The sequence below is a fragment of the Nerophis ophidion genome, linkage group LG02 (genome assembly GCF_033978795.1).
Source record: "Nerophis ophidion isolate RoL-2023_Sa linkage group LG02, RoL_Noph_v1.0, whole genome shotgun sequence".
Lineage (NCBI taxonomy): Eukaryota > Metazoa > Chordata > Actinopteri > Syngnathiformes > Syngnathidae > Nerophis > Nerophis ophidion.
The window spans coordinates 17,848,859-17,874,993 of record NC_084612.1 but is presented as its reverse complement, the minus strand read 5'-3'; the positions used below and the strand labels follow the sequence as shown (position 1 = coordinate 17,874,993).

The following is a 26,135-nucleotide window of genomic DNA, read 5'->3' as shown; positions in this document are numbered from 1 at the left end:
GTGAAGACGGGTTATTTTGACCCGAAGGACACGGGTGTATACAAAAAATGAGTACAAGGAGGGTTTTAATTAACTTAACTAACAGTGATAGAATAGGTGATACAACATTGTAACAGGACATCTTAGGAGTAAATGCTTAGACCTTTTATCCAAATGTGGAGGTTTGTATTAATTTTTCTGGGTGTGTTACAGCATTCTCCATCTTTGCACCAGCATGGAGCCGACGCTAAGAGAATCTACTGAAGAAGAGGTGAAATGGTACGAGCTCTTGATGCCGCTTCTGGAACCCATGGTTGAGATGGACGTCCTGGACAACCATCTAAATCATTCACCATCACCCCCACTAGTCGACCCAGAAGAGCTGCCAATAATACCCCGTTAACAGAAGATGGTATAGGCTACCTGGGTGACCAGCTAACCTTTGCAGCACACCCTGCTACCATCAACCTCAACGACCAGTCACTGTCCAGCCAAATGACAGGAAGCGAGAATGTTAAACAGGTAAAGCTAGACAACAAAACTATCAATTTTTTCCAAAATATATCTTATTCCGCTTTCTTCTCCGCAGTACATGACCAATCGGTAAACAGTTGCTGAGTGGCCTCTCCATCACCTGCATGCTCCCACTCCACCGATAAGAACATTGACACGCAAACACACATACCAAAATACCTGAAAGATTGATAGTGTTGTTGAGTGACAAAAATGTGTGCCTATGTCTCCATAGTGGAAGTCACTCTCATCGTCGGATCAAGCAAAGTATTACCAGCTAGCCGACGTAGAGAAACATATCCACCAAGAGATGTACCCAAACTGGTCCTGCACAGATAACTACGTAAGTCCACCATGATCATGTTCAAGAATGAAGAAGCTTCTATGTGTTTATGTAAAGTTTTCCTCATATATATGTCTCGCAGACCCAGGCTGTGGTACCATCATGCTTTAAGACTGCCACAATCATCCCAGTGCCAAAACACCCCACAATCTCCTCCCTCAATGATTACCGCCCCGTTGCACTCACCCCCATCATAATTAAGTGCTTCGAGAGGCTGGTAAAGGAATGTATTGTCTCCAGACTTCCACCCACATTCGACCCATACCAGTTTGCTTATCACCCTAACCGCTCCACAGAGGACGCTATCTCCTCTGCACTTCACCTTCACCTGGAAGGAAAGGACACACACGTGCGGATGTTGTTCCTGAACTTCAGCTCAGCATTCAACACCATCATCCCGCAGCACTTGGTGAGCAAACTGGCCCTCCTTGGATTCAGTACCCCCCTATGCAACTGGCTGCTTGACTTCGTCACAGACGGACTCCAGTCTGTGATAGTGTCGGCAACAACACCTGCAGTGCCATCTGCCTGAGCACCGGCTCGTCCCAGGGCTGCGTCCTGAGTCCGCTGCTGTTCACGTTGATGACTCATGACTGCTGCGCCAGGTCCACTACTAACCACATTGTGAGTATGTGGACGACACGACAGTGGTGGGCCTCATCCGTGACAACATTGACATGGACTACAGGGAGGAGGTAAAACATCTGGTTGACTGGTCCTGAATGTCAACAAGACCAAAGAGATCATCGTTGACTTCAGGAAGCACCAGTCCAGCCACGCTCCACTCTACATCAACGGCACAGCGGTGGGGATGGTAAGCAACACCAAGTTCCTGGGGGTGCAGATAACTTGACAATATAACCTGGTCTCTACACACCAGAGCTCTTGTAAAAAGAGCTCAGCAGCGCATGCACTTTTTGCGTCCGATGAAAAGAGCACAGCTCCCTCCCCCTATTCTCACCACATTCTACAGAGGCACTATAGAGAGCCTGCTGACCAACAGCATCTCTTTCTTGACTAGTGCCTGCAATGCCTCAGACTGGAAGTTTCTCCAGAGAGTGGTGAGGACGGCGGAAAAGATCATCAGGACTCCTCTTTCTCCTATCCAGGAGATCGCAAAAAGCCGCTGCCTGACCAGGGCTCAGAAAATCTGCAAAGACTCCTCCCACCCCCACCAAGGACTGTTTTCACTGCTGGACTCGAGAAAGAGGGTCCGAAGCAGAACCTCCAGGTTCTGTAACAGCTTCTTCCCTCAGGCCGTAAGACTCTTGAACCCATCATAATTAAATTATCCCCTCAACTCCCCCCAAAATGGATTAATTCGCTGGAATAAAAAAGACAATATAACATACGTTCCATAACGTGGACACATGTGAAAAAGTGCAATATATTTATCTCTATAGTAATTTATTTATTTATTTGTATATATTGTTATATATTTATTTTATACATATATGTATTTAATTATATATGCACCTTATTGCTTTTTTTTTTATCCTGCACTACCATGAGCTTATGTAACGAAATTTCGTTCTTATCTGTGCTGTAAAGTTCAAATTTGAATGACAATAAAAAGTAAGTCTGAACTCTGAAGCCTGTGTGTTACACAGCAAAAGGAAAAGGAAGCAGAGGACAAAGGTCTCGACAGGAGAAGACTGTCCATGTGGTTGCCACTATGGGACACAATAAAAGAAAAGGAAGACCATACACTAGTACGCCTTGTTGCTTATAGGTACGCATTTTCTTGCATTTGGCCTGTTTGAATTTGGAGTTCAGTCTTTTTAATTACCATCGTTTTTCTCGCGTCGAAGGAAGCTGATGAGCTAAATAGTTAACCAGGTTATAAGTTGATCTCAGATGTAAATTCACACACAACGCTGATGAAGATAAAAGCGGGAGTGTTCAAAATGCGGCCTCGATGCCATCAGCTGACTGTGGCTTTATCTTTATTGGCCCACAGCATATTGTAGATATAAAATCAGACTTCAAAAAATTATAAAGTCAAAGTCATTATGTAACAAGAAAAAATACTCATAAAATGTCTTCAAGATTGGCAGATCTGAAAATGTGCTGCTGTTTGTCAAAAGCCACTATTAAAATTACCTTTCTTACATAGATAAATTCATACTTCTTTTTTCTAGTTTATAGAAAGAAATACTTACTTCCAGATAACACGGATTCCAGATAAGACGTCATAGACCATACAACTTATGCATGCAATACATTTAGCTTTTTTAATGCATAAGGAGCTTAATAACAGCTGAGATCTCCCCTACCCCCCATTCAGATAACACTTTAAAAGTTTTTGGGTTTTTTTTACAGCTTTTGTTGTTTTTGTCAAATTTCTACAGTAACGCATTTGCGTCCTGAACTTGCCATCAGCTATCATTAATAGTAAATATTTCTATTATATTTTTTTCATTTTATGGTTTACAAAACAACAATAAGCCTTATTTCGTCAATACATTTCAAAACTAATAAAAAGTACATGTTTATGTATTAAGTTCCATAATGAACTTTACAAGGCTAGCTTGTATTAGCTGCTCATTTTAGCAAACTAAAATGGCATTTGACTTCTCATAAACTTACCGCTGAATTTCTTGAGTTCATTATTTGGCCTTTCAAGAGGTCAGTAAGTAACTTGATATTGAAAGTAGTTTTATCCAAAGTAATGAGCAAATAAAAGTGACCAAATTGTAATGAAAACAGAGTCCACTGTCCAAAATGGCATCTTGCAGACAAACTCTGGATTCCCAAAAATCTGTTTGGTTCAACAACCTACAAATGTTACCCAACAGACTAAAACCAAAGAGATAAGAGTACAAAAATAAAGTGTATAAAGTAATTTAGTAGTGTTGACCAGCAGGTGCTTTCAAGGTTTTTGGGATCTCTGCCTTCTGAATGAGAACATGTAACTCTCCTTATCAGCCTCATGCCAGTTAAAATAATACAAATACAGTTTAGCAATTTGTACTAAATGTCATTGGAATTATTATATTTTTAACATTTCAGCCTAAATATTAAAATCTGTTTCGAAGAAATTAACTTAAAACAGATGCAAGTAACACATCTTAAAGTTTACAGAAAATTTAAATCAACATATGTAGTGTTTCCAAGAGATTGGTAATCTATTTGTGGAACAGTGGACGTGGCCAGGGGTGTGGTAAAACAATTAATGCATTTCTACTTACAGGCAGACACCAAACTCTGTGGGAACCAATATTGACTGCTAACTTATTGGCCGGAAAAGCAGAGGCACATATCCTGCACTCAACTCCCTCCTCGTGTATCGTCGTAGTGGCCAACCCTTGGACGTCCGTCTCCCCGCCAGTCGCTGCTTTACTTCACCCGCCGACGCCATCTGACTCTTCTTCGCTGGCTGCAGGCACTCATGGCTTGGACTGCCGGCCGTTCCTCTGGTTCATTGTGGCTGGGGCGCTGTTTTAGTGACCCTCTGCCAGTTCCACCTCCCTGTTTTTTGGAGAATATCTAGGAGTGTGTTTGTGGTGCCTCAGTCGAAATTAAGGTCTGGAACTGATGGTCAAATGGTCCTTTACTTTACTTCCTTCACCGTGTGCCCAATGACCAACATAGGAACTAATGAACAAACACACAAGATAAACGGAAAATTAGAATTGGTTGTACATGTATGCATTTACAACAAATTACACAACTGCAACAATTTACCTTGTTTCCCTTTCAACTGGCGCAAGAATCCTTTTTAGTGTTAGTTTTCTATTTCACCTTTACATATACTCTTTACGATAGGCTGATCATGTTCTGAAATCCCAAAGAGAGGACACATATGCGTGCCAAGGCGGGAAGCACACCAAGGCCGGAACTAGGTGAAAATTTGCCAATGATACTTGAACTTGCTTTATAAATAATATATATATTTATATAAAGCATTTTTATCCTCTGTTGACAGCAGTGTTAGCGCTAGCAATTTTCAAAACATCAAGTCATAAAAATGGGGTCCCACAGTAAATTTTTGGGGTCCCACTTTTTTGTAAGCATTTTAAAACAAATGATAAACATATGCATCGTCCTGTTATATCTGACAATACATACTGTGTTTTGGAAAAAGGTTGTCAGAAACATTACTTAATTCATTAAAATAAATAATATAAAAAAGACAAGTTTGTATGCATATGTAAATGTATTTAGTTATAAACATTCATTCACTTCTCTCCTTCATGGATCTAAACTTTACTGCTGCTGGTAGTTTTTTCTGTGTTTTTATTTAATAAGTTGTATGTGTATTTATTTCAGTATAAAAGTGTAAAAAGTGTTTTGCTTTGGTCATGAAATGATAATGGTGTGCCAGGGCATACATCCATCCATCCATCCATCCATCCATTTCCTACCACTTATCCCTTTTGAGATCGCGAAGGGTCACTGGAGCCTATCAGCTGCATTTGGGCGGAAGGCGGTGTACACCTTGAACAAGTCGCCACCACCTCATCGCAAGGCACATACGCTTAAATCTCTGGAGTCTACATCAACTTCAGATCTATTCCTCATTTCAAAATGTTTTTGTTTTATGTTGGTTTTTTTTGTTTGTTTTCCACCCTTTTTTGTCAAACAAAACTATGACATTTTTAACAAACACAAAATATGCAAAATCTTCCATCAAAAATATTTTTCAAAGTGGAATATTTGATGTGACGTAATCGGGGTTGAGGTGGGCGGGGGGTTCTGGGTATTTGTTCTGTTGTGTTTATGTTGGGTTACAGTGTGGATGTTCTTCCGAAATGTGTTTGTCATTCTTGTTTGGTGTGGGTACACAGTGTGGCGCATATTTGTAATAGTGTTTAAGGCTTACTGAAATGAGATTTTATTATTTAAACGGGGATAGCCGGTGAATTGTATGTGTCATACTTCATCATTTTGCGATATTGCCATATTTTTGCTGAAAGGATTTAGTAGAGAACATCGACGATAAAGTTCGCAACTTTTGGTCGCTAATAAAAAAGCCTTGCCTGTACCGGAAGTAGCAGACGTTGTGCGGGTGACGTCACCGGTTGTAGAGCTCCACACATCCTCCCATTGATTACAATCAAAGCCACCAGCAGCTAGAGCGATTCGGACAGAGAAAGCGACAATTTCCCCATTAATTTGAGCGAGGATGAAAGATTGTGGATGAGGATACTAAGAGTGAAGGATTAGAAGAAAAAAAAAAGGCGAGGGCAGTGATAGCGATTCAGATGTTATTAGACATTTACTAGGATAATTCTGGAAAATCCCTTATCTGCCTATTGTGTTACTAGTGTTTTAGTGAGCTTATATGGTACCTGAAAGTTGAATGGGTGTGGCCACGGGTGTGATGACCGCCAGTGTCTCTGAGGGAAGCCACGCAGCTGCAGCAGGACGCAAGTTCCGCTGATGTTTACGGTAGGAGCCGACTTATTACCACCATTTTCTCACCAAAACCTGCCGGTTGACATGTGGTCGGGATCCATGTTCGCTTGACTGCTCTGTTCCATAGTAAGGCTACACCTTCGGGAATTTTAAACAAGGAAACACCTGCTGTGTTTGTGATGCTAAAGGCAGCTGCAGTGCACCGTTTCCCACCTCCATCTTTCTACTTTGAGTTCTCTATTATTAATTGAACAAATTGCAAAAGATTCAGCAACACAGATGTCCAGAATACTGTGTAATTATGTGATTAAAGCAGACTACTTATAGCTTGGATCGGGCTGGAAAAAAATGTCCGCTACAACCCGAGACGTCACACGCACGCGTCATCATTCCGCAACGTTTTCAACAGGATACATTGCGGGAAATTTAAACTTGCTATTTAGTAAACTAAACCGGCCGTATTGGCATGTGTTGCAATGTTAAGATTTCATCATTGATATATAAACTATCAGACTGCGTGGTCGGTAGTAGTGGGTTTCAGTAGGCCTTTAAATGCCTCAAATATTCGGCGCTGTGTGTCAAGGTTGCGTGTATTTTCAATGTACGTACAGGGTTAAGATGGTTTATAAACAAAACAAAGTGTGCAGCAACATTTGTGAGGGAGGGGCAGAGACAGAGAGCGAGGTAGCAGATTGATTGTCAAGGCATACTTGGTCAACAGCCATACAGGTCATACAAAGGATGGCAGTTTAAACAACTTAAAAGGACTACTGAAACCCACAACTACCGACCACGCAGTCTGATAGTCATTATCCTCATCCACAAATCTTTCATCCTCGCTCAAATTAATGGGGAAATTGTCACTTTCTCGGGCCGAATTGCTCTAGCTGCTGGTGGCTATGATTGTAAACAATGTGAAGATGCGAGGAGCTCTACAACCAGTGACGTCACGCGCACATCGTCTGCTACTTCCGGTACAGGCAAGGCTTTTTTATTGGCGACCAAAAGTTGCGAACTTTAACGTGGATGTTCTCTACTAAATCCTTTCAGCAAAAAATGGCAATATCGCGAAATGATCAAGTATGACACATAGAATGGACCTGCTATCCCCTTTTAAATAAGAAAATCTCATTTCAGTAGGCCTTTATGAAACCCCGCCCAGACAGTCCCGCAAAAGAGAACATGTCCAGGGAAAAGAGGACATCTGGTCTCCCTGCTTTATGATAGCGTCGTCCTAAAGGTGACATTGAAATGCAACAACTTCCTTTTTCATTTTCCTTTGTGAGTTCCTTAACACAATAAAAGCAAGTCTGCTTGTATAACCTTCGAAATAATAGTCATATATTACATAACAAAATAGAAATACATTTACTAATCAGCATTTAAAAGTTAAATGCTGTTTAGTAAATGTGTACTCCCACCATATTATTTAGTGAGCCTTTGTACACAATATTGTACTCACAAAAAAATTTATTTTAACAAGCAGTCCTTTGCAGCACAAAAACAAAAAGACAAGTGCTTTAAATTAAACAGCCTCTAATGGCAGAACCATTTTTTGAAGAGAGACGTTTAGAGACGTGGCGCATGTCGTTGTCTCTCGTGTGTTTTGTAGTGCATTACATGGACTCAAATGTCTTTCCATTGTTGGTCCTTTTATGTAGTTGAAGTCGTGTATGCAGGTAGGATGTCTTTTAATGCAGATGTCGCAGGTGAAGCGGTGACGACAATCCTTTACTCCGTAACCTTGCTTTAAACAACAATACGATAGTTTGTTATCTTTAATGTATGCCCTCCTCTCTCTCTGACATTTTTATCAAGTCAGAGCAAAAGTGAGTCAGATGTGTGTTTTGGCACAACGAGCATGTTTGACGCTATGTTTGGTTTGGTTATTTATCGGTCACCATGTTTGCTGATTTTAGTGATAATACACTTGCCTTGTTCCATTTGATGTTTTTTAGATTCCCTTTATCTTCAGATGCCTGGGAAGAGCAAAGAGCGAAGAGCATCGATGGAGGTGATTGGATTTCAGGTGACTTCCGCTTCCAGATGGAAAAGTAGCAAGTTCTTAGAAATCTGGAAAACATTTGTCCTGCATCAGTGCCTTTGTAACTTTGCGGTTTCGACTAGCTGCTGCCCGTCAGGCAGTTTTTGTATTAATCTTTTATTTTCTTCACAGTATTTCAGAATTGCAAGGCCATTGGCGAGCAGACAAACATTCACAAATTCAGCAAATTCCTAATGCATCTTTAGACTGTATTTAGGTCTATCAGATAGCCTTTCTCTAAAAGCCCTCCGGATGATGAAAATGTGTCCAAATCTCTGATTAAGTTTTCTCCATGCATCTTCATATGCTTCTTTATCATTTCTAAAGAAAGATTTTTCGAGACATTTACGAGCAGGACCAACAACATATTACTTCAGGTAAAACAGTTAATCAACAGCTGGTAAATTATTTTGGTCTATCAATGAAATTAAATATTTTTTCCATTCAATGAAATGGATTGAATCCCCACTGAAAACACTTGGCTCTGGAATAGGTAGTCTGTTCAGCATTATACTATCTTGAAAAGCTTGTACTCGTTGAGGAACACCAGAGGGCACATGTGGCATCATGATTGTGTTAGATGAGCACATTGCAGGGGGCTGTAGTAAAGCACTTCGGTTCACCCGATCACCTTTTACAGACCAGACTTCGCCCATTTGTGACAACTGTGTGTCATAGGATTCAAACCTTGCTCAAGCTGCTTCCTCATCTTTCTCAGCCTGTAGTTGCTCCAACTCAGACATTTGGATATTGATTTCCTTTTTGTGATGTTCTTCCAGCGATTGTATTTTTTCCTCTTTGTTTACGTTCCTCCTCCAAGATCTTGAATTCAACTTCCTTAGCTGCGAGTTATGCTGCCCCATTTAGATATAATGTACATAGATGTGGAGTGATGGCAACTGTTTTGACTGGGAAGATCTTGTTGCTGTAGACCCGTAGATGGAGGCTGAATAATCAGAGTCTAAAAGCTTGTGCAGACGGTGTTTTTCACGCTCAGCATCAAATTCTCCATCAATGCGAGTCAATCTTTCAAACATAATTTCGATAAGGTCCCTTGTGACAGCATCACTCACATGCATATATTTTTCTCCTTAGATCAGATGATGGCGCTCCTTCACCTCTGTATAAATTGTAGTTTCATAACATTGAATTTTTCCTCCCTATAGATCAGGGGTCACCAACCTTTTTGAAACCAAGAGCTACTTCATGGGTATTGATTAATGCGAAGGGCTACGAGTTTGATACACACTTAAATTGCCAGAAATAGCCAATTTGCTCTATTTACTTTTAATAAATAAATCTATATATATATATAAAATGGGTATTTCTGTCTGTCATTCCGTCGTACATTTTTTTTCCTTTTACGGGAGGTTTTTTGTAGAGAATAAATTATGAAAAAAACGTAATTGAACGGTTTAAAAGAGGAGAAAACACAAAGAAATGAAAATTAAATTTTGAAACATAGTTTATCTTAAATTTCGACTCTTTAAAATTCAAAATTCAACCGAAAAAAATGAATAGAAAAACTATAGCTAATTCGAATCTTTTTGAAAAAAATAAAAAAATAATTTATGGAGCATCATTAGTAATTTTTCCTGATTAAGATTAATTTTCGAATTTTGATGACATGTTTTGAATAGGTTAAAATCCAATCTGCACTTTGTTAGAATATATAACAAATTAGACCAAGCTATATTTCTGACAAAGACAAATCATTATTTCTTCTAGATTTTCCAGAACAAAAAATGTAAAAGAAATTCAAAAGACTTTGAAATAAGATTTAAATTTGATTCTACAGATTTTGTAAATTTGCCAGAAATTTTTTGGGAATTTTAATCATAAGTGTGAAGAAATATTTCACAAATATTATTCATCGAAAAAACAGAAACTAATATGAAGAATTAAAACGTATTTATTATTCTTTACAATAAAAAAAAAATACTTGAACATTGATTTAAATTGTCAGGAAAGAAGAGGAAAGAATTTAAAAAGGTAAAAAGGTATATGTGTTTAAAAATCCTAAAATCATTTTTAAGGTTGTATTTTTTCTCTAAAATTGTCTTTCTGAAAGTTATAAGAAGCAAAGTAAAAAAATGAATGAATTGAAGTGAAGGCCAAGTCTTTAAAATATTTTCAAATTCTATTTGAGTTTTGTCTCTTAGAATTAAAAATGCCGAGCAAAGCGAGACCAGCTTGCTAGTAAATAAATAACATTTTAAAAATAGAGGCAGCTCACTGGTAAGTGCTGCTATTTGAACTATATTTAGAACAGGCCAGCGGCCTACTGTTACAGGATGATTGTATGGACATGCGGCGCCACCCTGTGGCAGCCACGGGGCCCGCACCTATAACTTGTCACTGTGTCACGTGTGTTTACCTCCGTTGTACTTCCTACATGCAGCCTGAATACACGGTACTGACACACAGCAGGACTCTTGTCGTCTTTATAATACAACACACACTATAACATGGTGTCAGAAGTCCAAGCAGGACCCGATTATGCCCCACATTCTGTCCGTTGTTGAGACAGTGTGCATTTATCTGTCTTGGTGAGTTTTAGCAGTTTCAGTTAGCCTGTTAGCTTTAGCACCGCGTTGGTATAATGGCATCCAACATCCCGCCTCCGGAGCCCATGAAGATGGCTGGAGACACTCACGGCAACTGGAAAAACTTCCGAGCAGAGTTTGAGGATTATCTGCTGGCAACGGGGCTCAACGAGAAGGAGAAGCCCGTCCAAGCAGCGGTGCTGAGACGGCTAATGGGGAACGACTGCCTCCATGTTTACAAATACAACCTGGGACTCACTGTCGACCAACAGAAAGATGCCGATGCTATTCTGGAGGCACTGGAGGGATACTTTACCCCCGCGAAGAATGTCACATTCGAGAGGTACGTTTTTGGAAACTTAAAGCAAGAGGAAGGAGAACCCATAGATGCTTTTGTTACAAGGCTGCGAGAAAAGGCTGCCTCTTGTGAATATGGAGCTATAAAAGATGAACTCATAAAGGACAAGCTTGTCCTTGGCATTGCTGATGAGGGCGCCAGACGTCGTTTGCTAAGAGAAAATGATCTCAAATTGGATCAAGCAATCATGATCTGCCGTGCAGCTGAGGTCATGGATAATAAATTAAAAACAATGTCACTGGGCAACTCTGGGCCTGGAGAGAGCATCAATGCCGCGCAGGGGGGACAAAGATATGGACGCAGGTCTGCCGGTAGGTCATCTGAGCCCACCAACACCAGTGCACAGCTCCAGAGAATGAGAGACACAGTGGAATGCAAGTACTGTGGTACAAGACACGCACGTGGGCGAGACCAGTGCCCTGCATTTGGTAAATCCTGCCGCTTTTGTGGCACTGCCAACCATTTCGCCAAAGTATGCATGAAGAGGGGTCAGCACGCACGCCAGTTGAATGCTGTGGATGACCCGTCTACAGGGGAACAGGAGGACAGTGATGAAAGAGATGTGTACACAGCAGAGAGCGTGGGAGCGGTGAACACGCAAGGGAAAAAGTGGTTTGTCAATCTGCCACTGCAACAGGGGGTCCAGAGGTGCCAGTGCCAGCTCGACTCGGGAGCCACCGGCAATGTGATTAGCATGAAGGACAAGATGAGACTGGCGCCCAGAACGCCTCTTCGGAAGAGTCACACCAGATTGAAGCGGTACAACAGTGAGTGGATGAACTCGCTGGGGTTATACAGCACACAGTGTGTCATTAAGGGCAGAACACACAAGCTGGACTTTGAGGTTGTGCATACAGGCCAAAGGCCCTTGCTTTCGGGGGAGACATGTGATAGGCTAGGCCTGATACGATTCACCATTCCTGAGGAGCTAAATAAAGTGGAACACTGCAGGAGGGGAGACCTGACCAAAGAGCGTCTCATCAACACATACCACGACGTGTTCACCAGCCCAGTCGAGTCCCTGCCTGGTGATGTTCACTTTGAGCTGGACAGCAGTGTGGTGCCTGTGCAGTGTTCCCCCAGGAATGTTCCAGTGGCCCTCAAGGCAGCTGTTAAAGCACAGCTCGATCAATATGAAAAGGATGGACATTTAACCACAGTCACACAGCACACAGACTGGATTAGCAATCTGGTCATAGTGAAAAAAACGGAAAAATTGAGACTATGCATTGACCCAAAGCCACTCAACCGAGCCCTGAAACGGTCCCACTACCTCATGCCCACTTTAGATGATGTGTTGTACAAGCTGCCAAAGGCGCGTATATTCACGCTGGTGGATGCGCGTGATGCATTCCTGCAGTGCCGACTGGATGAGGAGAGCAGCCTGATGACAACGTTCTGGACACCATGGGGCAGAAAACGGTGGCTGAAGCTCCCTTTTGGTGTGTCAGTTGCTCCGGAACTGTACCAGAGAAAGCAACATGAGCTCCTAGCTGGATTAACTGGGATTGAGCCCATAGCCGATGACATCCTCATAGTTGGCTGCGGGGATACGGATGAGGAGGCCAACCGCGACCATGACACAAACCTAATTTCCCTAATGGACAGATGCAGAGAAGTTAAGCTCAGGCTGAGCCTGAAAAAGTTGCAGTTCCGAGTAAAGGAGGTCCGCTTCCACGGCCACATACTGTCTGCCGAGGGCCTCAAGGCTGACCCTGAGAAGATCAGGGCGGTTCTGGACATGCCAAACCCCACAGACGCTAAAGGGGTCCAGCGGTGTGTTGGCTTTGTGAACTATCTTTCCAGATTCATGCCCCGCCTGTCAAAGGTATGTGAACCATCGAGGAGGCTGCTAGACAAAGACGTGGCGTGGCACTGGCTGCCAAAACATGATGCTGCCATGAAGGAAATGAAGACACTGGTCACAGCAGTACCGGTCTTGCGCTATTATGACGCCATCAAGCCAGTCACCATACAGAGCGACTCCAGTCAGACAGGCCTGGGCTGCTGTCTGCTACAGGAAGGGCAGCCTGTCACTTTTGCTTCCCGCGCCCTGACCCAGACGGAACAAAGCTATGCACAGATAGAAAAGGAGTGCCTGAGCATCGTGTTCGCCTGTCAACGCTTCCACTACTACCTATATGGACGGGGTGATGTGACAGCAGAGACCGACCACCGGCCTTTAGTGTCCATCTTCAGTAAGCCCCTCCTCAGCGCGCCCAAGCGCCTACAGAGCATGCTCCTGACACTTCAGAATTACTGCCTTACGGTGGTGTACAAGCCAGGCCCTGAAATGTACATAAGTGACACGCTTAGTAGAGCCACCACCCCGCCACGGAAGACAGACACACTGTACCGACGAGAAATGGTCTGCAGCATGCAACAGGAGCAGTGTGACGCAGCGGCCATTCAGCAGGCAGACTACCTCAATGTCAGCAGCCAACGCCTGGCACAGATCCGAGCACACACAGAGGAGGATGTGTGTCTCCAAACGCTCAAGGCAGTCGTACTGCGGGGATGGCCAGAACACAAAGAGGAAGCCCCCGTACTCATCAGGGACTACTGGGCCATCAGAGATGAAATACGCGCACAGGATGGCGTGCTTTTCAGGAGCCAGCGTGTCATCATTCCGAAAGCCATACGTCCGGAAATGCTGAGGAGGATCCACTACAATCATGTGGGTGGTGAAGCATGTTACAGACATGCTCGCGATACATTGTACTGGCCCGGCATGCAAGGGGAAGTCAAAGACTATGTACAGCAGTGTTCTGTATGTAACGAGTATGCGCACGAACAACAAAAAGAGACCATGATGTCACACCCGCTCCCCACACGTCCATGGCAGCTGGTAAGCATGGATTTGTACAGCTATGCAGCACAGAACTTTTTGCTCGTGGTGGACCACTACTCCGACTTCTGGGAGATAGACCTGCTCCCTGACTTGTCGGCCGACACCACAATCCGACGAATCAAGGCACAGTTTGCACGTTATGGCGTCCCGGACAGAGCCATCACAGATGGGGGAAGCCAGTTTGCCTGCAGTGAATTCCGGGCATTTGCAAGGGAGTGGAGCTTCGAACATGTCATGTCCTCACCGCGGCACCCAAAAGCTAGTGGCAAAGCAGAGTCTGCAGTAAAGATTGTGAAAGGCTTGTGCAAAAAGGCGGACCGTGCCAAAGAGGACCCCTGGAAGGCCATTCTGCATTGGCGAAACACGCCCACTGAGGGCATACATTGTAGCCCAGCACAGCGTCTCATGTCACGAAGGCTGAGAACACTTCTTCCGGTGGCCGACCAGCTTCTTGCACCTCAGGTCATCACAGGGGTTTCCGACAAGCTGAGGGGGAAGCATCAGGCAGCGAAGTTAGTGTATGACAAATTGGCGAGGGATCTTCCGGAGCTGAACGTCGGCCAGCCTGTCAGAATGAAGCCACTCCCGGGTGACAAGACGGGCAGATGGAGGAGAGGGGTGTGCCTGCAGCAGTTGGGACTCCGGTCCTATCTGGTCGACATAGAGGGGACCACATATCGACGCAACAGAATTGACCTTAGACCGGCCGAGGCAATGCCTGAGCAACCGCTGGCTCGACCAGAATTAACCCCAGAGCAGCCTGCGAGTGGCAATGGCAACAGAGACAGTGTTGGCGGTGCTGGGGAGTCTCCAAGGTCTTCACCGGCCCCAAGGTCATCACCGTCTACTCCGCAGGCCAGAGACACACCGCGCCGTGTGCTTCAGGGCCAGACTTTCTCCCGGAGTGGGAGGCTGATTAGGCCTCCTGACAGACTTGACCTCTAGGTCACACATGGACTGTGACACACATATACACACACACACTCACACACTCGAATACACATACATGGACTGTTTGCACTTTCAAACACACATGGACTGTGGGTTTTGTTTAAAAAAAAAAAATAATAATAATAATAAAACAAAAATAAAAATAAAAAAATAAAAATAAAAAAAATAAATAAAAAAGTGATGTTCTGATGGAGTGCGATTTGATGACAGGTGTGCTCTTATCCTGCTACTATGTAATGTTACGTTCTGTTTTGCCATATATTTGATATCTGATATTGGATGTTAAACCGGGTGTCGCTATCTGAGGTTGAATAGTGTGTTGATGGTCTACAGTGGATTTACAGGCAGCATTGTTCCAGTGGGGATACTTTGCTAAAGGAAGGGAGATGTTACAGGATGATTGTATGGACATGCGGCGCCACCCTGTGGCAGCCACGGTGCCCGCACCTATAACTTGTCACTGTGTCACGTGTGTTTACCTCCGTTGTACTTCCTACATGCAGCCTGAATACACGGTACTGACACACAGCAGGACTCTTGTCGTCTTTATAATACAACACACACTATAACACCTACTCATCTGGTTCTTACGGGTTACCTGGTGCCGCTGGCACCGCGTTGGTGACCCCTGCTATAGATCATCTGCAAGTGATGACAAGTGTCTTTTAAATCTGACTCAAGCCTTTTTCTTGCTTCACGTACTTGCATTTTCCAACATTCATATGAGCTGATTAATTTGCTTTCCTTTTAATTCAGTTTGTTCTAGGCAAGCATTATTTCTGTGGGTACTGAGATGCGTTCTGAATCAAGAGGTTCAATTGTGCGTTCCATTTTACTCTTTAACTCAGCTAACATGTCTTCATTTTGTTAGATAGTTCATTTAATATCTGGCCTTAAATTGTCACTCACATTGTGAAGGAAGCGTTTGTATCTCTTCGTTGATATCAGCTATGCACACAGAAGCTGCCTCTGTGGCGTCCATTATGTTGCAGTTGGCGCTTCTTTTATTCCTTTACTTTGCCTATCCAGACCAAATGCTGCCACCTGCTGGACTCAGTGCATTGGTGCCCTGAAACGTGGAGACCTCTTTAATAAGTTCGGCGGCGTTTGGTAAAACTCTTACAGTAGCGGCTCAGTCGAAAGGTCTGGAACTGATGGTCAAATGGTCTTTTACTTTACTTCCTTCACCGTGTGCCCAAAGACCAACGTAAGAGCTAATGAACAAGCATACGATAAACGGCACATTAGAATAAGTTGTACATGTATACATTTAAAACAAATTACACAACTGCAACCATTTACCTTGTTTCCCTTTTAACTGTTAGTTTTCTATTTCACCATTACATACTCTTTACGATAGCGTAGTCCTAAACGTGACATTGATTAGCAACTACTTCCTTTTCAGTTTTCCTTCGTGAGTTCCTTAACACAATAAAAGCATATCCGCTCGCATAACCTTCATATTTTACAATAACAAAATAGAAATACATTTACTAAACAGAATGTTCGAAATAAACTAAAGAAAGAAATAATAATTTAACAGTTTTCCCTTTCAGTGTTCCTTTCACGATCCCACATGACATTATGTTTCCAGTACGTGGTATTATTTCCTGCCCTGTGCTTTTATTTTTCGTTCCACTTCCTGTCTGCCTTTGCTTCCCAGCCTCATTACTTCTGAAATGAGCACCTGGCCCTAGTTTGTAATTAGTAGGCTCACCTGCCACCGATCACTAAAAATTAAGCTTCTTATGCCTGCCCTTTACCATGAATTGATTAACGTGGACCCCGACTTAAACAAGTTGAAAAACGTATTTGGGTGTTACCATCTAGTGGTCAATTTTACGGAATATGTACTGTGCTGTGGAATCTACTAATAAAAGTCTCATCAAAAGCCCTTTCCAGAGAACAACGCTGATTTAGTTGATTTTTGTATGTTTGCATGTAAATAAAAAAAACATGCACTCCGGCTTCCTCACACTTCCAAAGACCTGCTCCTGGGGATAGGTTGATTGGCAACACTAAATTGTGTGAATGTTGTCAATCTGCGATGAGGTGGCGACTTGTCTAGGATGTACCCCACTTTCTGCCCGATTGTAGCTGAGATAAGCACCAGCGCCACCCGCGACCCCAAAGGGAATAAGCGGTAGAAAATGGATGGATGGAAAAATTACTGGTTTGCAAAAAATATTTTGACACCAAATAGGTGAAATTACATAATCTCCCATGGCACACCAGACTATCTCGGCACAGTGGTTGAAAAACATTGTAGTAGACAAGTAGTATAGTAGCTGAACGTACCTGATGGACTTCAGCAGGGGGGGTTCAGACATCAGGGAAGACGTGTCATATACCCTGTCCACAAACAAGAGAGATCATTCAAAATGTCCACAACAACAAAAAAGAATGTAACCATGTGCTTACTGGCACCTTATGCGGTTATCCTTGCAAGAAGTGACCACTCTGTTGCCCGTGCAGGGTGAGAAAAAGCAGCTGGATATGCTTAAAGAGTGACCATTCAGCTGGCAGACAGGCCGGCTTTTATTCTTTTTCAGACTTCAAATGTCATAAATGCTCACCTCCCTGCAGAGTCATTGATTCAGGGCATGAGTGATGAAACATTATGAAGCACTGAACTTAGTTCATGCCTGCCGGTTCTTTGCCACTACAAAATATTGCTGCTGTAGAGGATGAACGCTGACACAGTGTAAAACCTTGGGCTCCAGTGAATGGAAAGACTCGTGTGAGATTCTGCAAATCCACAGTAGTGGTTAGCTCTGCTTACTTGGACATAGGCAGCAGAGTACAGGTATTTTAAAAACACGGCCCACGCCATGGTAACATACCATGGGGTACGTCTGTCCGCGATGGCCACATTTCCGTACCAGTCCCTGACCACGAGGGTCAAACAGTTATGTGACAGGAAGTCGAAGGTTTTCGGCCCATATTCAGTGTTGTAAACCTACACCAAACAGGAATAACTCATCCATGTGTAACATTGATCATTCTGTACTGTTAAGCATGGGAAACCGGAGCCTATCCCGGCTGATTTTGAGCAAATCCTACAAAGTTCAACATGTGGGTTACCTCCTGGATGACAAGTGACATTTACATTTGGCCAATGGGAGGAAGCAACGTTTAAAGTGAGAACAATAATGATAAAAAAAGATGTCTAACATCGTCGAAGACAGCTTTTTCCACATCCATGCAGCGCAGGGATCTGTCGTAGCTGAGACTCAGCAGCTGTGTGGAATGCGCCCTGGGGAAAGCCAGGCTGCTCACTGGGCGACTGTGGGACTCAAAGAGAAGAACGCCATCATTTCCCCATTCTTACCCCTGAGGAAAGACCAACAGAAGTAAAAAAAAAAAAAAAGGTGTAAATACTGTACATCATGAGTCAATATTGTGAACAATGATTAATACAGTGGTCCCCAACCACTGGCCCGATTGGTACCGGGCCGCAGAATATATATATATATATTTTTTTTTAAATTAAATCAACATAAAAAACACAAGATACACTTACAATTAGTGCACCAACCCCAAAAACTCCCTTTTTCATGACAAAAACCTCCCTTTTTCATGACAAAAACCTTCCTTTTTCATGACAAAAAAAAAAAAAAAAAAAATCTATTGGGCTCAGGGGGAAGTGTCCAGACCTCTGCTTTTTTGTTTTGGAGATGCAGGGACTTGCAAGGCAGCAGAACTTCTTTTACCTCCGCATGTGACCTGCCACCACAGAAGTGGATACACAAAAAATGCTTTATAAGTGTGAAGGCAATATGTGTTGGCCTGTTTTAAACCAAAATAAGAAAAATAATCCAAAAAAATATTGGAGAAAAAAGCAGAATCAGCATTTGTAATTTCCTTGTTCTTTTCCACATCTGAAACATCGTCCTGTTCGTCCTTGTTTGTTGTTTATGTTGCGCATTTCAAAAAATAATAATGGATGGTTGGTTATTACTTGGTTAATGGGGGGGTGCCAGTTCCTTTTGCACAATCTGAAAAGCCACTTTTGCAAAGGTATTACAGTATCTCACAAAAGTGAGTACTGTACCTTTCACTTTTCAGCAAGGATTTTTTTTTACAAGTAGATATTCAAGGGAAAATACTATAGAAAGTAAGTGTCTATAAAGTAATCTGTGTATGGATTTACTATTCGCAGAAAAGGAGTCAACACACAGCAATTATTGTCTAAATTTCTGTCAACACAAATTGAGTAGCAAGGGTTTGCCGACAGTCAAATATGGTAGTGGTTGGGTCATGGTCAAAATCAGCATGAGGCGGACATGGAAAATTTCTCGCTAGATCTGGTGACTTTCCAACTCCTCTTTGCAACTTTTAATTCCTCAAAATAAACTAACGACGTGGTGGATGTTTTGGAGACACAAAAACACATATCACTCTGCAGGTTCAGAGTAACCTCACGCAGCAATCCCGCTGCAGTCATAGCAAAGACCCAGATCCCCTCTGCTTCAAGGACTCAAATAAAATGCACATCTCCAAATAAATCATTGCAACGTCCCAATCCAAATCAATAGCTACGTGCACACAGACACATTTTATTGGATTAAAAGTCTAATCGGAATAAAAGTGCTTCATGTAAATACGCCATTTGGAAAATTCTGACCAAACATTTTCGGTTCAACATTTAATTCTGATTGTAACACATGAAAACACATTTTCCGAAATTCGTGAATGTCTGATGCCAGCCATGCTTCGGTGGTGGAAGGGGGGACATAATTAAATAAACTCGGTATAAGGTGATTGTCTTGCTGCGGTCTCCCCACCCATTGAACATTTAAATACTGTAAGTAGCGTTATGCGCTGTTGAGTTGTTGCTCTAAAAACGAGACAAGCAAAAACAAAAGTAGTGAAAAGAAGGAAAATTGACCGTGACAGCGTTGGACAAGCAGACATACACAAAGCATGTTTATTTATATGTTTCTCTCTACCATATATAGAGATATCCGCTGATGTAGACAATTGCCAAAACGTCACCAAAGAGGCATATTCCAAACAGCGCGTTTCCTGTAAGTATGAAGGAAGGCAAGATTGTTTTATAAATATCTCTGCAATGTCTCCACAGTTTGATTTCAAATTTTTGGGACTCATGCAGATCCCAAACACACAGCAGGTACCAAAAGGTAAGAAAAGGTGGTTTTGCACAATAGGGCATAATAAATGCGGAACAAAACTGGTTTAAATGTAGAGAAAACAAACTAAGATTCAAGAGAAGTTTATTTTTAGTTCTAATCCTACTCTCTCACAAAACTCTACAGCACCAAATTATGCAAATTAGGCAATTTTGTCATTTGGCGAATTTTAGGAGCTCTTATAGCTATTTTCCTTACTGAGGAGTTGGCAACACAGTCAGAAAGTACTTGAAAATAATGGTGCTCACTCTTTGGAGTAGACAGAGACACAATTTGGACAAATGAACTGTGAGTGTGTTACTTGTTGCCGGCTATTTTGACAACGATGGTTGTGTGTTGAGTTACTCAGTGAATTGTAGATCTTTCCTGACATTAAAGGCCTACTGAAACCCACTACTACCCACCAAGCAGTCTGATAGTTTATACATCAATGATGAAATATTAACATTGCAACACATGCCAATACGGCATTTTTAGTTTACTAAATTACAATTTTAAATTTCCCGGGAGTTTAGTCTTCGAAACGTCGTGTAATGATGACGTGTACGCAAGACGTCCCGGGTTTTTAGGAAGTATGAGCGCTGCGCACACACACAGCCAAATGTCGTCTGCTTTAACGGCATAATTATAGAGTTTTTTGGACATCTGTGTTGCTGAATCTTTTGCAATTTGTTCTCTACTAAATCCTTTCAGAAAAAATATGGACAATATAGCGAAATGATCATGTATGACACAGAATGGACCTGCTATCCCCGTTTAAATAAGAAAATCTCATTTCAGTAGGCCTTTAAAGCTATACACTAACGACTTGAAGTTTTGTAAGGTAATGTACAGTAGTGTCCAACCTCTCTCCTTGGTGGCAGTAGAGCAGCAGGGGAGTATCAACGGCGTTTGGGTGGCAAGTCTGTTCGAGAAGATTTGCGGACTCCCTTTATCTGGATCAGGATCCCCGCCTGCTAAGTGAACAACATCAAATTATGCCACAATTACGCTTCTCATTACTTTCACATTCAAGTGTGTTTACCTTGTGAATATAGTCCATTGTATGAAAACCACAGTTAAGGTCTATAGCAGACCTGGGCAAAATATGGCCCGCAGGCCACATGCGGCCCATTACGATTTTCCATCTGGCCCGCCGGACTTTCTGCATAATTTTTTTCGACCTTTAACCTCAAAACTGTAGCTGTCATTATGATGCACAGTGCTGCTTTTAAATTACTGTAAGTCTGGAACTCTAGAAAATATTTAAATGGTTGAAATCTGCGCCTTTGGGTGTTATACGAGTTACTACGGTAATAAGTCACAGCAGCTCAGAGGAGGAACAAACCAGTGTGGGCGGGGTTTGTTTTCAGAGTAGCCAGCCCGAAATGCGTGTGTTAGAAACAGATGCGGAAGCAGATTTTTACAACAAATTCTGCCAAAAAGTGATAATATATCATATTGTAGGTGTTTATTACAGTTAACATTCATATTTTGTGTTTTTTTATTATTATTTTTTTTTTTGCTTAATTGAGCAAGGTCTATCGAAGTGAAGGTCTGAGATGTAAAAGAGGAGAGACATTCATATGTTAATATTCAATGTTATATTGTTCATAGCTAATAATGTAAATCCCACTTTCTTTATTTTTTAATGTACATTTTGGGTGGCCCATTCAGTATAATGCAAAATTCCATTCCTTTTTTTGGGGTAATCTGTCCTAACGTCTCCTCTCTGAGCTGCTACCTTACCGTGGTAGAGGAGTTTGTGTGTCCCAATGATCCTAGGAGCTATGTTGTCTGGGGGCTTTCATGCCCCCTGGTAGGGTCTCCCAAGACAAACAGGTCCTAGGTGAGTGATCAGACAAAGAGCAGCTCAAAGACTTCTATGGAATTACAACAAAATGAACCCAGATTTCCCTCGCCCGGACGTGGGTCACCGGGGCCCCGCTCTGGAGCCAGGCCCGGAGTTGGGGCACGATGGCGAGCGCCTGGTGGTCGGGCCTGTCCCCATGGGGCCCGGCCGGGCACAGCCCGAAGAGGCAACGTGGGTCATCCCTCCAATGGGCTCACCACTCATAGGAGGGGCCATAGAGGTCGGGTGCATTGTGAGCTGGGCGGCAGCCGAAGGCAGGGCACTTGGCGGTCCGATCCTCGGCTACAGAAGCTAGCTCTTGGGACGTGGAATGTCACCTCACTGGGGGGGAAGGAGCCTGAGCTAGTGCGCGAGGTAGAGAAGTTCCGGCTGGATATAGTCGGACTCACCTCGACGCACAGCAAGGGCTCTGGAACCAGTTCTCTCGAGAGGGACTGGACCCTCTTCCACTCTGACGTTGCCGGCAGTGAGAGGCGACGGGCTGGGGTGGCAATTCTCGTTGCCCCCCGGCTCAAAGCCTGCACGTTTGAGTTCAACCCAGTGAACGAGAGGGTAGCTTCCCTTCGCCTTCGGGTGGGGGGACGGGTCCTGACTGTTGTTTGTGCTTACGCACCAAACAGCAGTTCAGAATACCCACCCTTTTTGGTTACACTCGAGGGAGTACTGGAAAGTGCTCCTCCGGGTGATTCCCTTGTCCTACTGGGAGACTTCAACGCTCATGTTGGCAACGACAGTGAAACCTGGAGAGGCGTGATTGGGAAGAATGGTCGCCCGGATCTAAACCCGAGTGGTGTTATGTTATTGGACTTTTGTGCTCGTCACGGATTGTCCATAACAAACACCATGTTCAAACATAAGGGTGTCCATATGTGCACTTGGCACCAGGACACCCTAGGCCGCAGTTCCATGATCGACTTTGTAGTTGTGTCATCGGATTTGCGGCCTTATGTTTTGGACACTCGGGTGAAGAGAGGGGCGGAGCTTTCTACCGATCACCACCTGGTGGTGAGTTGGCTGCGATGGTGGGGGAGGATGCCGGACAGACCTGGCAGGCCCAAGCGCATTGTGAGGGTCTGCTGGGAACGTCTGGCAGAGTCTCCTGTCAGAGAGAGTTTCAATTCACACCTCCGGGAGAACTTTGAACATGTCACGAGGGAGGTGCGGGACATTGAGTCCGAGTGGACCATGTTCCGAACCTCTATTGTCGAGGCGGCTGATTGGAGCTGTGGCCGCAAGGTTGTTGGTGCCTGTCGTGGCGGTAATCCCAGAACCCGTTGGTGGACACCAGCAGTGAGGGATGCCGTCAAGCTGAAGAAGGAGTCCTATCGGGTTCTTTTGGCTCATAAGACTCCGGAGGCAGTGGACGGGTACCGACGGGCCAAGCGGTTTGCAGCTTTAGCGGTCGCGGAGGCAAAAACTCGGACATGGGAAGAGTTCGGGGAAGCCATGGAAAACGACTTCCGGACGGCTTCGAAGCGATTCTGGACCACCATACGGCGCCTCAGGAAGGGGAAGCAGTGCACTATCAACACCGTGTATGGTGCGGATGGTGTTCTGCTGACTTCGACTGCGGATGTTGTGGATCGGTGGAGGGAATACTTCGAAGACCTCCTCAATCCCACCAACACGTCTTTCTTTGAGGAAGCGGTGCCTGGGGAATCTGTAGTGGACTCTCCTATTTCTGGGGCTGAGGTCGCTGAGGTAGTTAAAAAGCTCCTCGGCGGCAAGGCCCCGGGGGTGGATGAGATCCGCCCGGAGTTCCTTAAGGCTCTGGATGCTGTGGGGCTGTCTTGGTTGACAAGACTCTGCAGCATCGCGTGGACATCGGGGGCGGTACCTCTGGATTGGCAGACCGGGGTGGCGGTCCCTCTCTTTAAGAAGGGGGACCGGAGGGTGTGTTCCAACTATCGTGGGATCACACTCCTCAGCCTTCCCGGTAAGGTTTATTCAGGTGTACTTGAGAGGAGGCTACGCCGGATAGTCGAACCTCGGATTCAGGAGGAACAGTGTGGTTTTCGTCCTGGTCGTGGAACTGTGGACCAGCTCTATACTCTCGGCAGGGTTCCTGAGGGTGCATGGGAGTTTGCCCAACCAGTCTACATGTGCTTTGTGGACTTGGAGAAGGCATTCGACCGTGTCCCTCGGGAAGTCCTGTGGGGAGTGCTCAGAGAGTATGGGGTATCGGACTGTCTTATTGTGGCAGTCCGCTCCCTGTATGATCAGTGTCAGAGCTTGGTTCGCATTGCTGGCAGTAAGTCGGACACGTTTCCAGTGAGGGTTGGACTCCGCCAAGGCTGTCCTTTGTCACCGATTCTGTTCATAACTTTTATGGACAGAATTTCTAGGCGCAGCCAAGGCGTTGAGGGGTTCCGGTTTGGTGGCCACGGGATTAGGTCTCTGCTTTTTGCAGATGATGTAGTCCTGATGGCTTCATCTGGCCGGGATCTTCAGCTCTCACTGGATCGGTTCGCAGCCGAGTGTGAAGCGACCGGAATGAGAATCAGCACCTCCAAGTCCGAGTCTATGGTTCTCGCCCGGAAAAGGGTGGAGTGCCATCTCCGGGTTGGGGAGGAGACCCTGCCCCAAGTGGAGGAGTTCAAGTACCTAGGAGTCTTGTTCACGAGTGGGGGAAGAGTGGATCGTGAGATCGACAGGCGGATCGGTGCGGCGTCTTCAGTAATGCGGACGTTGTATCGATCCGTTGTGGTGAAGAAGGAGCTGAGCCGGAAGGCAAAGCTCTCAATTTACCGGTCGATCTACGTTCCCATCCTCACCTATGGTCATGAGCTTTGGGTCATGACCGAAAGGATAAGATCACGGGTACAAGCGGCCGAAATGAGTTTCCTCCGCCGGGTGGCGGGGCTCTCCCTTAGAGATAGGGTGAGAAGCTCTGCCATCCGGGAGGAGCTCAACGTAAAGCCGCTGCTTCTCCACATCGAAAGGAGCCAGATGAAGTGGTTCGGGCATCTGGTCAGGATGCCACCCGAACGCCTCCCTAGGGATGTGTTTAGGGCACGTCCAGCTGGTAGGAGGCCACGGGGAAGACCCAGGACACGTTGGGAAGACTATGTCTCCCGGCTGGCCTGGGAACGCCTCGGGATCCCCCGGGAAGAGCTAGACGAAGTGGCTGGAGATAGGGAAGTCTGGGCTTCCCTGCTTAGGCTGCTGCCCCCGCGACCCGACCTCGGATAAGCGGAAGATGATGGATGGATGGATGGATGTCCTAACGTTTGTAGAACTCTATTGGACAGTGTGACTTTTGGTATTAGTGTTCCTGAAAAAAGGGACCCAAACACATTCTGTACAGCAGATTTTTACAGATAAATGTGTACATATAATTTATACACATTGGCCCCCCAGCCCACTGACACATTTTTTTCACTCAATGTGTCCCCGGAGTCAAGTATTTGGTCTATAGCCAAACCGACTAGCAAACACATGTCTAAATTAGTTCAACAACACGCCAAACAACCATTACCTTTTCTGCAGGTTGGTCCTTTAGACGTCTCGTATCCATGTCCGTCAAAAAAAAGTTGTTGTTTTTATTATTTATTTTTTTAATATTATTCTGGATCAAGGCCTACTTCAGGTTCCTCAGCTGAAAGTCGAGTGCAGTAATTGAGGAATGAGTGTTGTGAAACGAAGCACCGGCAGTTGATTGGTTAAATTTGTGGTAACGTCATTGAAAGGGCGGTGCTTTAGCTACTTTAAACCAATGGCCGTCCTAGAATTTAAGTGTCACTTCCGCACACAGTATTCTTCAGCGGGAACTTGAAGACGAATTAGGTCGCCATCGTTTGGCAAAATAATAGACTGCAAAATCACTATTATTAGCGTAGTAGATTGTAGCTGAGATAGGCGCCAGTGCTCCCCGCGAACCCAAAGGGAATAAGCGGTAGAGTGTGGATGGATGGATAAATAGATATTAGTATGGATGAGGATGATGATGAAATTATATTATGCATCTTAAATGCATATATTATTTGTAACAGTAAATGTGTAATAATCCTACCCATTTGTACAGTATAATTTATTTATGTATTTTAATACTTTCAATATTACAGAATGGGGGATTTCTATAAAGCTATGAATATAGGTTTGAAAATCCATACATTTTTAAGTGTATACCTTTATTTAATATACATGTATTTAATATTTGCATTTACTATATATTTTATGCATGT

General features: G+C 43.9%; 1 long non-coding RNA gene across 5 annotated transcripts; it reads right to left on the bottom strand.

Annotated features, from left to right (window-relative positions):
• Positions 1-1,292: 1,292 nt before the first annotated feature.
• On the bottom strand, positions 1,293-25,573 carry LOC133569742 (uncharacterized). 5 transcript variants are annotated; one of them, XR_009809874.1, is made up of 6 exons: positions 25,430-25,573; positions 20,945-21,055; positions 18,121-18,279; positions 17,374-17,526; positions 17,245-17,298; positions 1,293-4,432 (listed from the first exon to the last, which is right to left on the bottom strand). It is a non-coding gene; the product is annotated as an uncharacterized LOC133569742 (long non-coding RNA). The 5 variants fall into 5 exon arrangements; XR_009809870.1 differs by lacking the exon at positions 1,293-4,432 and adding an exon at positions 8,136-8,269; XR_009809872.1 differs by lacking the exon at positions 1,293-4,432 and adding an exon at positions 8,136-8,269 and having other exon boundaries at positions 18,121-18,232.
• Positions 25,574-26,135: the final 562 nt, after the last annotated feature.